The sequence below is a fragment of the Coregonus clupeaformis genome, unplaced genomic scaffold (assembly GCF_020615455.1).
Source record: "Coregonus clupeaformis isolate EN_2021a unplaced genomic scaffold, ASM2061545v1 scaf1384, whole genome shotgun sequence".
NCBI lineage: Eukaryota > Metazoa > Chordata > Actinopteri > Salmoniformes > Salmonidae > Coregonus > Coregonus clupeaformis.
Window position 1 is genome coordinate 16723 of NW_025534838.1, and position 13028 is coordinate 29750.

General features: G+C 41.2%; 1 pseudogene; it reads left to right on the forward strand.

The window, feature by feature from the left end:
• Window positions 1-1490: 1490 nt before the first annotated feature.
• Window positions 1491-6826, forward strand: LOC123486957 (annotated as a pseudogene).
• The last annotated feature ends 6202 nt before the right edge of the window (window positions 6827-13028 follow it).

The window sequence follows — 13028 nt, forward strand, 5'->3', positions numbered from 1 at the left end:
AAGAGGAAGTCAGCAGATGTGGTACCCTCTGGCCGTTTGTGCAGGTTCTGCCATTTGGAACTAAAACAGGGCCCTAATAGTCCTCACATTCACACAGGGTTCCCCCCGGAGTGGCAGGGAAATATATTTATTGTCCTGCAAGATGTTCCTCCCTCTACCAGGCCAAGGGTATGGAGAAAGAAATGACCTGGAAGGAGTTCCAGGCATCTGCTTTTTATCATGATGAAAAGAAAGATGGATGGATGAAAAGAGGGAAATGTTGATTTACACACACACACACGCATCCACACACACACACACACACAAACAAACAAAATGGCCATAATCTTTTAATAAAACAATTTTGAAGTTCAATACAATTCTCTTGCCTTTAATTCATGTTTACATATTGAACATACTGTACATGAAGTCAGACAGGGTTGCTTATAATTACATTGTGGCACAAGGTACATGAAAAAATCAACTGACAGAAAAGTTTGGTTTGTGTAACCCTAAATCTAAGTTAAGATTGGCAAGGAGGTCAGTAAAGCTGGTCTGTGCATTCAAGTCGACTGCAGGGCTGAAGAAGGTTTTTTACCAGGTCATCGGATGAAGGTACTTTTGTTTCCTCAACAGGTAGGGCTGATAAGTAAGAATAATCCACTGCAATCTTTAACTGAAGAGGAAAATCTTATGGTAGAATATGTGCAGTACATAAATGTGTTAATTATTTTGAAAGGTGTTATCTTTAAATTAATTTCACATCAGCATAAATGAATGAAGTAATTTGGTCTTTAAAATAACACTTTCACAAAAGCAGAAAATCCCATTACAAAATACTATTATTTTAACTACACTGGATATAAACTAGTACACCTGAAATAAGATGGGGAATGTATAATATTTTGAATACATTTGGAGTTATTATCAATGTTCTGAAATATTATTCATCAATCATATGTTATCAGTATACAAAAATAGCAAGTAAAAGTGGGTCTATATTAAAACACTGAATTATACTTATACTAAATAGTATAGTAAATATAACTATTTAGTGTACAAAGGTACAATATAAACGTTCCAAGTAATACACTTCAAGTACACTGTGTTTTGGGCTCGGGAAAATACACTGCATGATCAAATAAAACCAATAGTGACAAAATCTAATTATAATCTATCATTCAATTCCCCAATACATGGGGAAAAAATATCAGAATGCAGTTTCCTTGTTTAGAATTTGAACCCCCAATAAAAGCGTTTCAAGAAAAAGGCAGCCTGAAAAAAATAAAGAGCCCTAAAGCGTTTCCATTCATTCTCTATGGTAGTCCCTAAACCACTACGGATGTAATATATTTTCGGCCACACACTGATTCAGTGGCGCTGTTTCGACAAAACGGCTGTTACAGCTATACGCGACTGGCCCCCGCGTATGGCCGGGCGAGAATTCTACCACTGAACCACCAATGCTTAGCTGTGGAGAAAGGGTGCCTCTGTTTTTGAAGGAGAGAAGAATGCTCAGCGCAGCAGGGTTGGAAGGGGGGGAGGGATTTGGGAACGTGAGGAAGCTGCAGACGTAAGTTGGGTGGAACGAGTAGACCTGCAGAGGCTAGAAGCTGTTTGGCTGTGCTCCAGATAAACATTGGGAACTGAGGAGGATCTGTCACGATAAATGTTTGCTCATTCATTTACATGGAGCTAGTTCGGACACACATACAGTGCGTTCGGAAGAGCTATTCAGGACCCCTTCCCTTTTTCACATTTTGTTACGTTACAGCCTTATTCTAAAATTGATTAAATTATTTTTGGACTCATCCAATCTACACAATACCCCATAATGACAACGCGAAAGCAGGTTTTGACATTCGCTAATTTATATGCCAAAAAATAAATAAATCCTTATTTACATAAGTATTCAGTGGGAAAAAGTACCCAACTGTCATACCGAGTAAAAGTAAAGATACCTTATTAGAAAATGACTCAAATAGTCACCCAGTCAAATTCTACTTGAGTAAAAGTCTGCAAGTATTTGGTTTAAAAATATACTTAAATGTCAAAAGTAAATGTAATCGCTAAAATGTAGCCTTAAGTATCAAAAGTAAAAGTATAAATCATTTCAAATTCCTTTATATTAAGCAAAAACAGAGACCATTTTCTTGTTTTTTTTCTATGTATGTATAGCCAGGGCACACTCCAACACTTAGACATAATTTACAAACAAAGCATGTGTGTTTAGTGAGTCCGCCAGATCAGAGGCAGTAGGGATGTGACCAGGGATGTTCAGTTGATAAGTGTGTGTGACCAATTGGGCAATCTTTCTGTCCTGCTATAAGCATTCAAAATGTAATGAGTACTTTTTGGGTTTCAAGGAAAATGGGCAGAGTAAAAACTACAATATTTTTTTAAAGGAATGTAGTGATAAAAGTTGTCAAAAATATAAATAGTAAAGTTAACACCCCAAAAACTACTTAAGGTAGTACTTGAAAGTATCTTTACTGAAAGTACTTTTACACCACTGGAGTATTCAGACCCTTTGCTATGAGACTCGAAATTGAGCTCAGGTATCCTGTGTTATTGATCATCCTTGGCTGTTTCTTACAACGATTGGAGTCTACTTGTGGTAAATTCAATTGATTGGACATGATTTGGGAAAGGAGCACACCTGTCTATATAAGGTCCCACAGTTGACAGTTCATGTCAAAGCAAAAACCAAAGCCATGAGGTCGAAGGAATTGTCTCTAGAGCTCGCGAGACAGGATTGCCCGAGGCAAAGATTTCGGGAAGGGTACCAAAACATTTCTGCAGCATTGAAGGTTCCCAAGAACAGTGGCCTCCAATCATTCTTAGAAGTTTGGAACCACCAAGACTCTTCCTAGAGCTGGCCGTCTGGCCAAACTGAGCAATCGAGGGAGAAGGGCCTTGGTCAGGGAGGTCAGGGAGTGACCAAGAACCCGATGGTCACTCTGACAGAGCTTCAAGAGTTCCTCTGTGGAGATGGGAGAACCTTCCAGAAGGACAACCATCTCTGCAGTACTCCACCATCAGGCCTTTATGGTAGAGTGGCCAGATGGAAGCCTCTCCTCAGTAAAAGGCACATGACAGCCCGCTTGGAGTTTGGCAACAGGCACCTAAATGACTCTCAGACCATGAGAAACAAGATTCTCGGTCTAATGAAACCAAGGATTGAACTCTTTGGCCTGAATGCCAGCCGTCATATCTGGAGGAAATCTTGCACCATCCCTACGGTGAAGCATGGTGATGGCGGCACTCCTGCTGTGGGGATGTTTTTTCAGCGGCAGGGACTGGGAGACTAGTCAGGATCAAGGGAAAGATGAACCGGAGAAGTACAGAGAGATCCTTGATATAAACCTGCTCCAGTGCGCTCAGACCTCAGACTGGGGCGAAGGTTCACCTTCCAAACAGGACAACGAACCTAAGCACACAGCCAAGACAACACAGGAGTGGCTTCAGGACAAGTCTCTAGGGCTCCTGTGGAGTGGCCCAGCCAGAGCCTGGACTTGAACCTCGACGAATATCTCTGGAGAGACCTGAAAAATAGATGTGCAGCGACGTTTCCCTATCCAACCTGACAGAGCTTGAGAGGATCTGGCAGAGAAGAATGGGAGAAACTCCCCAAATACTATGCAGCATGCCAAGCTTAGAAGGTCATACCCAAGAAGACTTGAGGCTGTAATCGCTTCCAAAGGTGCTTCAACAAAGTACTGACTAAAGGGTCTGAATACTTAAAATGTTATTTTAGTGTTTAAATTTGTAGCAATGTGCAAACATTGCTAAAAACCAGTTTTTTTGTCCTTTTTGTCATTAGGTAGAATTGTTGTGAGGGGGGAATGATTTCTGATTCCCATTTTAGAATATATAGGCTGTGAATGTAGCAAAAATGTGGAAAAAAAAATCAAGGGGTCAGAATACTTTCTGAATGCACTGTAGATAAACTCTCCAGATTTTGTAGTTCCTGCTAGCCCTATAGCTGTGCAAGTGTAGGATCTGTTTGAACTGAAAGCTTGTGCATCGTGGTCCTCTAGAGCAATGCTGACATGCTGTATTTCGCCCAGCTCTGTTGTGCAGTCCAACACCTATGTCTCATTTTGTGTGGGTCTACTGTTTTCTGTTATACCCGACCATGCCTCAAAAAGGCATCTACAGTGTTTGATCTTCCTCTGTGGCATTTCTAGTATCTGCTGTTAGCTGTTAAATATTTTGGAGTATGTGTTCTACCTCCATAACTTTTGATGTCTTGTGTACTTCCCATTCTTATCTGTATTCTCTCTCCTGGACAGTGCTGACCGGATATCACAGGTGACCCTTGACCTTGATGGGATAGTTCAGGTGCTGGACCGCCACCTGCATGACTCCCTCCACCGGTATGATGACCCTGGACATCGCGTGCAAGCTCGGTTGTACCACCTCTACATCAAGACACCTCGCAAAGTGAGTCAGAGGTCCTTTCTGTGGAGTGTTTTACAGTATGACTATCAGCACACTAATCTGTGTGCCGTAAATGCAGATGTTGGCACACAGAGACAGTTTGTTCCCATGTTGCTGAAGACACTTCTGATGAGTCTGATGAGGTGAGCACAGCATGCAACCCCAGTTCAGAATCTCGCTAATGTTAAAGGTATACTTAATCCAGCAGTTATGGACAAGGTTGAACAGCAATCCATGCTTTGGTTTTGTTTGCTCGGCCACTGTTTAAAATGCTAACGATATTTGTGGCAAATCAACCACAGTAAACAAAACCAAAGCATGGATGCTGTCATACCTTGTCCGTAGACTGCTTACATGGTAAGGAAACCAATATGTGATTTGTAATTTGGCTGAACTATCTTTTTAATACATGGTTTTTACATAAGTAACCAACCCCACCTCACTCCCCATCTATACTCAGGTATTTTTAAAGACCTGGAGGTTTTGGCTGAGATTGCGTATCCCAGCTGACAGACCGATTCCTCAGGCTCCTGTGATAATTCTAACAGCAAACTGGAGCTTCAGGTTCCTGAGGTAAGGCAGGCCCACAGACAGTCGTGGGTGAGTAGAAAATGGCTCTGGAACAGTAGTATAAAGCATAAAAGTAAATGAGAATTTAGATTATTCTCACCCACCAGGTTCAAAGCAGGCGACTCATCCCACTACCCCCAGCATGAACTCCTACTTCTACAAGTTCATGATCAACCTGCTGAAGCGCCTAAGTTTGGAGAGAAAGCTGCTGGAGAACAGAGGAGCCTTCATCATCAGGTAGTGACATATGTGGAAAAATGTGCTAAAACTCCCAAGTTTCTGCGAGACCATGGATTCATTGTTTTTCAACCTACTCCACCCCTCTGGGATTGTTTGTAGTTTGAGTTACATCACCTCCTCACTCTTCTTCTTGCACTCATTTCCTCCAGGCAGTTGTGTCTTTTCCTGCATGCAGAGAACATATTCCACTCCATGGCAGACATCCTGTTGAAGGAGGAGGACCTGGAAGTTTGCATCCAACATGGTGCAGACGCCTCAACACCATCCTGCTCACCTCTCAAGAGCATTCAGCTGCGCAACCAGCTCGGGTCTGCGCACACAGGTAATGCCTGAGAAATGGAGCCATTCCTCTGTATGGCTGACCACCACCATGGTTGGGTCATGTACAGAATATTAATCAATCTATCTGAATGGAAGAATGGTAATGAATTGAACCCAACCTCGTTGACCAATGAGGTAGGGTAGTTTTCCCAGCTGTGTGTACTCATGTTAACTGTGTGTTTGGTGGCCCCTGCAGGAGAGCTGTGCCCTGTTCTGCTGCCTGTACTGCTCCTGTGTCACAACCCTGTGGCCACCGTGTCTCTCTGCTTCTGACCCAGAACTACCGCCATGCCTACGACCTCATCCAGAAGTTGTATTTTCTCTGGTTGTCTTTGATATATATTTTGCATATCAGCATTGTTGCTCCGTAGTGTATGCTTATTGGTATATTATGTCGTATTATATTTCCTTAATGTTATCCATTTAGCGGTGATTTGGAGGTGACTGTAGACTCCTCATGGAAGCCGACAAGCTGGTACAGTTGATAAAAAGCTCCATCGTTACTCTGTGAGTTACAGCTCAATATTAGATCAGAACACACACAGTGAATCCCAAACCACCCACTCGCGCCCTACCAACTCACATGGATGGCCACTGTTTTCACGTGTTGCTAATGGAACTCTTAAGGAGACTTACAGAGAGTTGCGATGGACTAACCTTCAACTTTGGGATGACACTTGTGACTTGAATGATGCAATTCATGTTCACATTTCACACAAAAACAAGTTAACAAATTAACAAATTCCCTCTGTCGCTTTACAAGATATATAAACCTCAGTAACAGTTAAACATTTAATTTGGGTGGTATTTCAGTTGTTACATGTCAAGCTCCAATCAGACGTGTAACACGCCCACGTTTTGTATTAAACTGCACAAACGCCAAACATATCGCAGTGTGTGTGGGATAGCACTTTGCCCTGGAGCCTGCAGCCTTGCTGGCTTGGCTGAAGTGGCTATCGGAAGGTCTAATTAGCCTCAACACCTCAATCATTTTCACTTCCTCAGCTTTTTGGACACTGGTGCATATGGCAGAGGTGCAAATGGGAGGGGGGAGGGGAAGGTACTGATTTGGGATTCAGCCACACACTGCACCGCACCGCACTACAAACACACACACTAACCAACCAACCTCTCAATCCGTTTGTTTTTAGACCTGCGTCTCAGCTACAATGGAGAACAACCCATACCTGATCAAGGCCTGTACGGTCTGCTGATGCTGCTGCCCCAGAGCCAGGCCTTCCAGCTGTCCCACCGCCTGCGCTGTGTGCCCTAACCCAGAGCTCATGAGGACAGTGTGAGTAGAACGCACGATTGTGTTATTGTGGGTGCCCACTGCCCACAGTGTGCAGAATTCTATTCCATGGCCATTACAATATCTGCCCCAACACCACTCTCATCGGATGTGCCACATATGTAATTAAGGCACTTATCTGGAAGCATGTTTTCATGTTGCAGGATGAGTTTGGACATTGAGTCTAAGACTGTTGGTACCAAGCGCCCGGCCTACGCCCACATGGACTAAGCAATGACCTGCTGCAGCACTTTGACTCAGAGAGCAAACACCGACACCAGCGCCGGGCCGCGCTGACCACCCAGACCGGAAGCTGCTGGTGGGACGCAGTGGGACCATCTTAGACCCCAGAGTGGTGGGCACTGTGTAAAGCCTTCACCCACGCATGCCCACGCACGGGCGACGCAAACACCCTGCAACCGGTAACTTAAAGGAACCAAACTGGAATGAAGACTGCTCATCTCTTGTTTAGGAGAACCCTTGTGGTAATATTTTTTTTTGCATTGAACGTAGTGTAAGCATAAAGGACATCAATGTGATTTTCTTTAAACAGTGTGTTTTTATTTAATTTTATTAGCTTTTTTGTTCAGGTACTGGAAGTAAGAGTTGCATACATACATGAACTCTCTCGCTTCTCTCTCACACACACACACATACACAGCCCATACATTCATATTTAACCTTGTTTTCTCCAGACATGTGGAACATTTGTTTAGCCCACCCAACCCTATTGGAAGAAGTGACAGATTTATTGTTATAGAGGTCAATCAAAAGCTTGAATTTAGGCAGGGCAAATCGCTTGCATGTTATGTTCGGTTTTAGTTTCTCACTATTTAAAGGCTTGATGTTACTTGGGCAGGCCCATATTCCACAGTTGTCACAAAAGACCTGTACGATTTGGACATGTTCCCTCCGACTCTAGTTTTAGGCTCTTCTTGTTCCTCAAATCTAAACAACTGGACACTCCTTGAATTCAAGTCATGCTTGTTGAACAGTGTTACAAATCTCTCTCTTGGCCCCAGAACTCTCCTCCAATCCCTTCCCCTCTCATTTCACTGATTTCTATACTTTCTCTACAGCCAGTTTTTTCCCCACTGAAGGCTGTGCACTTTTCTCTTTGAACCTATATTTCTGTCCCCCCTATTTCCTCAATAACATACCTGCTTCCTGCAGGCCTTCTAGACCAACTCACCCCTTTGTTATCAAGTGAAACGATAAAATAAAGGACCATGTATAATGATTTGAACCTTACTTTTAATCAGCTCGTATAGTCTACTATGCATGCGTATGTAAACAGCAGGTGACATCAGTCATGCTTTTATGGCTGGTGATTTATCTGTGGGTCAGGTGTGTTGGTTTGACAAGAACAATTAATTTCAGAAAGCCTATTTAAGATTTCAATTTTTAAAGCCTATTTAAGATTTCATGCCACAAGTTGTTAGTATTTTTATATTGAGCAAGGTGATCCTCACTCTCAGCAGATGTAGCTAGCGGAGTAATGTTTTGTCATACAGTAGCTAGCAGTTGGGCAGTAACAACAGTGGGGCAGCATCAAGCAGGTGGGGTTTTATTTTATAAAAGGATGAAAGGCATGGTAATATGTCAGTTACATGAATATGCAGTGTTTTAGTTTGTTTTTACAGCTGATGCGCTTCTGGTGATGCTGCTCAGACCTATTGTAACACGCAAAGAGCAATCCAACTTGTAATTAGTCTTTTGACGAAACTGTTCCGTGAGACACTCCAATAGTGTTTCTTTGATCTGTAATTCGTTTGAACACACCCTTTATTCAATGTTGGTAACTGCTCCGGCCCGCAGACATTATCACATCACCAATGCCGTCCACCGTGACAAGTCTAATTACCACTCCTGCTTCTTTCAGCTACAACTCACTGAGTGACTAACTAAAACTCTGGTTTCTCTTACATGGGTGAAAATATTGACAATATCCTTACCTAACGCGCACTTTTTTTTGAACAATGGTGCTAAAAAGGTTCTAGCAGTTGATTCCTCGCTGTATGGACCAGAGCAAGGCAACTCGTAACTTTGACTAAAAAAGGTTGTGATATCACAACGTATTACAAATCAACAGTGAATTTGCCAGTTGATGTGCACAGAAGGTAATTGCAGTGTTATTTCTGTCATCAATCCCTGTGGATTTCTTCAGAATGACCTCTTGACTTCATTATAAGATGAGTGCATCCATAACCTTTTATGCTGTTCTTTAACATGCACAGTTTCCCCTCAACACTGCGTTTTGACTGCACACATCTGAAAGATTGTTGGGTTTCAAAACACATTTAATAATGAGATTTATTTAAAGGAATGTTAGATTGCTGTAATCTAACTATTGTGTTGAGTAGAATGCATACAAGTGCCTTTGACACTTGTTGCAAGAGACCCATGCTTATACCAAGGTTTTTGACTGATCAGAGCCAATTGCCCACATGGTTAATATAGACAAAAGGTGACCTCTTGTGGAATATTTAATTATTTATTGGTAATCAAAGTGTTGTAGATAAATGAAGTCAGGGCCAGGAGATCACAGAGCCTGTCAGATACAAAGTAAAAGCAATATATCAGCATAAGACATAGATATCTACTGGACAGGTTATGGTACTACTTTTGCGCTGTCATGAAAACAGAGGCGTAAATCATACTGAACATAAATAAACGCAACATGCAACAATTTCCACAGATTTTATGAATAAGTTATATAAGGAAATCAAATAATTCTAAATGAATTAATTAGACCCCAATCTATGGATTTCACATGACTGGGCAAAACAAATGGCGGGTTGGACAAACTGCGCCACCCTCTTCAGAAAGACGTTGGAGGAGGGCGAGTGGTAGAGAAGTTCAACAGGTTTGGTGATTAAAGATGCCATGCAGCCTCACCCTGGAGACATGGCATTAAAGTTACAAAACTGCACATTTTAGTGGCCGGGTTTTGAGTGATGTCTCAAATTCCTAGTGGGAGCGCGTAATTGGCATGCTGACTGCAGGAATGTCACTCAGAGCTGCTGCCAGAGAATTGAATGTTAATTTCTACCATAAGCCTCCAACATCGCATTTAGAGAATTTGGCAGTTTGTCAACCGGCCTCACAAACGCAGACCATCGGTATGGAGTCGCAGGTGGGCGAGCGGTTTGTGATGTCAATCGCTGAGAACAGAGTGCCTCATGGTAGGGTGTATGGGAGGCATAAGATTAACAAACACAATTGCATTTTATCAAAAGCAATTTGAATGTGCACAGAGATAGTGACTTGAGGCCCGTTGTGTGCCAATCAAGCGCCACATACCTCATGTTTAGCATGATAATGCACAGCCCCATGTGAAGAACGTATCTGTAAGACAGCCTGCATACTCAGACGCATCACCCATTGAGTATGTTTGGGATGCTTGGATCGTGACGTACAGCGTGTTCAGTTCCCACCAATATCCAGCAACTTGCACAGCCATTGAAGAGGAGGGACAGCAGGCCACAATCAACAGCCTGATCAACTCTATGCTAAGGAGATGCCGCCTCTGCATGAGGCAAATGGTGGTACACCAGATACTGTCTGGTTTTCATGATCCATGCCCCTACCTAGTATTCAGACCAGATGCATATCTGTATTCCTAGTCATGAAATCATAGATTAGAGCCTAATGAATTTATTTTCTTATATGAACTGTAACTCAATAGAAATGTTTGCATGTTATGTATTTGTTAGTATAACACCCTTCTAGTGGTATCAAGATTATTATAATTTTCAGATTTGGAACATTGTAATCATTGGTTACCTTTTGAGTTTGAAAAAAATGCAAAAACATTTAATCTGATTTTAAATAATGGATTATCAAATCCGAATCCCATAGGATTTGAAATATTAATTTTGAAGTACAAATTCTAAGATTTATTTGAATCAGATTGTCAAAATCAGATCAGAAAAGTTTTTGGAAAACTTTGGCCCTGGGGACAGTTTTCAAAAGTTATTGATGGATTTTCAGTAATCGTGATAGGATTAAATCTAGAATTGGGTATTTAAAACTGATTTTTTAAATTGTGGATAGGATTCGGATTTGGTATCAATCTCACCTTTAAAGATGCACTCCAGCTATTTTGGAACTTGCTGTTAAAAAACATTCTGCATTTAAATACAGTAATGTACACACAATTCATGGTAACAAAATATGTTTATGTTAGGCACAGTGTATTTTTTAGATGACTGCAAACTTCAAGGAGTTGGTCTGATTGTCTTCAAGGGCCCCCTTTGCTTGCAGGAACAATAGACGGGTTGGTTGTTGAGCAACAAAACCAACGCTGGCATGCTGTTATGGGGCAAAACGGAGGGGGTTGATTAGTGTTGACAACATGTAAACTATATTTGGTCTCCAAATGTTTATTGAAACAAATATGTATTTGCACAATGAGTATTGTTCTAATAATTGTTAGTAGTTTATTAGCTAGCGTATTTGACATATTAGCATTGACAAATCTGTCAAAACACCTCAAAACAAGACGCATGGTATCAAGAACAAAGATAAAACTAGCTGAAACGAGCCACCTACGATTCTCCACATGGCAGCTTCTTGTCATTGTTGCTAGCCATCTGACCATTCAGAATCATAACAAAGAATAGTTGCCCATCAAAGGTGGCATAATTTCGTGATGTTGTAGCCAACCTGTCTATAGAGGAGCAATAGAGAAAAAAATAGGAAAGGCCCTACCCCCATGTATGAGGGGATACTGGACCACTCTATTGAGATGTGCCGTTTAAGTGAATCAGGGGATAAATTAGGTGAAAAGGGATGAGTGGATTAAGATGTCATTGATAAACCCAGAAAAAATTTATTGGGGTTTCAAGGGTTGATAAATATAACTCATTGTTGATTCCCACTGCAAAACATTGGGGTGGCAGCCCCATTTGAACTGTGGTAAATATGAATCATTCCAGTTGCCAACAACCCACTAGATGGCGGTGAATGCTGCATCAATGTCTCTGCCCTAAAGGTAATGCAGCTGGATTTATTCAAATCCTACAATTTTCTGGATTACAATTAAGTACGTACTGTGATTGTTTAAAATTAAAATTGTCCAAAATAAACAAAAATAGCTTCTTAGCAAAGAGCAATTTCTCAAGCAAGGACTGTCTGGGAGTGGTCTGAGTTGGGAACGCAGGAGGTGGAACGCTTCTTTTTTATCTAACTAATTTACCACCTGCAATGTCACCAGGCAGGACAAAACTCCATCCCACCAAAACGGCAGTAAAAGGGTCAATTCACAGTATTATTCCAACTTCATAAAACACAGGAAAGTTAGGTTCTCACTGCGCTGGGCCTTTTAAGTAAATCAGAGAAATTAAAAGGAGACGAGTAAGACTTAATCAGGATTAAATGTCGGTTTTCAAAAGTGATTAGGATCATTTTGATGCTAGTTTTTATGGAAATCAGGATTATCTTGGATCCCACTGGAAGGGTGGATCTAGGTGTAGACTTAGAAAGGTGAAAGGCACTACAAGCAAGGCATTTCAATGCAATCAATGTGACAAAGTTTTAAAAATGTTCTTACAAATGTAAAATGTAAATGATAGCCAAAGGTTCATTATAAGTTAAATTGACCACAGTATAGGCACTAGTAGTTGTTGTATTGAGAATGTAAATGTGTTTAATATTAGTGATATAAAGGTTATATTTTATCTAGGTATTTTTTAGGAAATTTACTCATTTGCTCTCTATGACAGTGTAGAAGTAGTACTACAACCTGGCCCAGTCGTAGATGGCAAATTGTAGGCCTGTCTAAAGCCCTGGCAACCAGATTCTGTGATCTTGATATTGTGGTATTTGATCAGAATAATCCTATTTATTTATTTATAAATACAGTGGGGGAAAAATATAGTAGCCACCAATTGTGCAAGTTCTTCCACTCTAAAAAGATGAGGCCTGTAATTTCTTATAATAGGTACACGTCAACTATGACAGACACATCGGGACGAACGGATCCTTATCAAATTCCGAGGTTTATATTGAAGATGTGTTAGAACTGTACACATTTACTTTTCACAGACAACAAGATGAGTAGGCCTAACGAATAAGTAAAAGCACTAGCCTATGTCAATTTACAATCCCATAGTAAAAATGACATTCATTGGTAACTTGTCCTATTCCAAACATACTCTGGGACAGTTGTGGGATGCGAAAT